Genomic DNA, 1,107 nt, shown 5'->3' on the forward strand with positions numbered 1-1,107 from the left:
TACATACACACACTAATTGACTGCTTACCTTCGGGTTCCCACACTGTTCACACTTGATGTACTTTGCTGTGGGAAGAAAGAAGAGAGACACTGTCAGATTTAAGGTCTAGGACCTCAGCACTTGGGGCAGAAAGCGATGGTTCAGACTCACGTCTCTGCTTGGGACAGAAGTTCTTGTTGGGGTTGCGGGATCTCTTCTTCTGCTTGTTTTTGGAGAGAGTGTCAGCAGATCCATCAGAGACCTCTAGTGCCCTTTTCTGGCACACTGTCTTCTTCACCTCTGACCCCTGGCTGTTACCATTGGCAACTGGCTCCTTTGGCCTGTAAGGCAGTTTTTTACTATCAGGATAGATTCTCCTTTTATAGGTGATGTGCAGCTGTATGACGACTTACTGAAACCATCTTGTGAAAATTATGATAGAGAATGTTAAAAACAAAGTGTGGTAACTCACACAGGTCTAACATATGGTTGGCAGATCCAGTGGGGGAAAGGCAGGCAACCCTCTGTCTCTTCCAAATCTTTGCCTCTTGCTATCTCCTCCTGTACAAGTAGAGATAAAGCTACTGGATTAGAACACCACTGATAGTACTTCATCCTGTTAGTACTGCAGTCTGCTTACATACGTCTCCTGTATAATACCAAACCCTGTGTCACTGATAAGACTGGAAAAGGAAGCAGTGCTCATAAAACACAATCTCTTCAGGATCCTCTGCATGACAGTGGTCACATGATCAACATGAATAGCCAAGCTAGCACTAGGTTTGTCCTCTGGCTCTGATTAGCTTCCTATAGTATGAGTAACGTTAAGCCAAGTTAGAAGTATATAACAGAGCCTTCACCTGTTACAATCACAATGAGTATCTAACCCTTACTCATTTCAACTTGATGCAGGCTATGTTTGGTAAAACGTGTCCAGCTGACCATGACTGTACGCTAATGAACAAAGCCAGTTACTGTCATACACTGACACTACTCACTGCACTGTTGGGGTGAACTGATGTTACCTGGCAGCGCAGTCTCAGCCGTCTGCTGACATCAGCCAAACACTCAAGGGTCTTCACTTTGGCCAACTCCTCCCTCAGGTCTTGGTGGATCTGCAGTCTATA

At 45.1% G+C, this 1,107-nt stretch overlaps 1 long non-coding RNA gene across 1 annotated transcript; it reads right to left on the minus strand.

The window, feature by feature from the left end:
• Positions 1-21: 21 nt before the first annotated feature.
• LOC109954132 (uncharacterized) lies at positions 22-1,099 on the minus strand. The gene is made up of 4 exons (XR_002274036.1): positions 1,006-1,099; positions 453-541; positions 152-321; positions 22-66 (listed from the first exon to the last, which is right to left on the minus strand). It is a non-coding gene; the product is annotated as an uncharacterized LOC109954132 (long non-coding RNA).
• Between the last annotated feature and the right edge of the window lie 8 nt (positions 1,100-1,107).

This window comes from Monopterus albus, unplaced genomic scaffold (genome assembly GCF_001952655.1).
Source record: "Monopterus albus unplaced genomic scaffold, M_albus_1.0 scaffold3528.1, whole genome shotgun sequence".
NCBI lineage: Eukaryota > Metazoa > Chordata > Actinopteri > Synbranchiformes > Synbranchidae > Monopterus > Monopterus albus.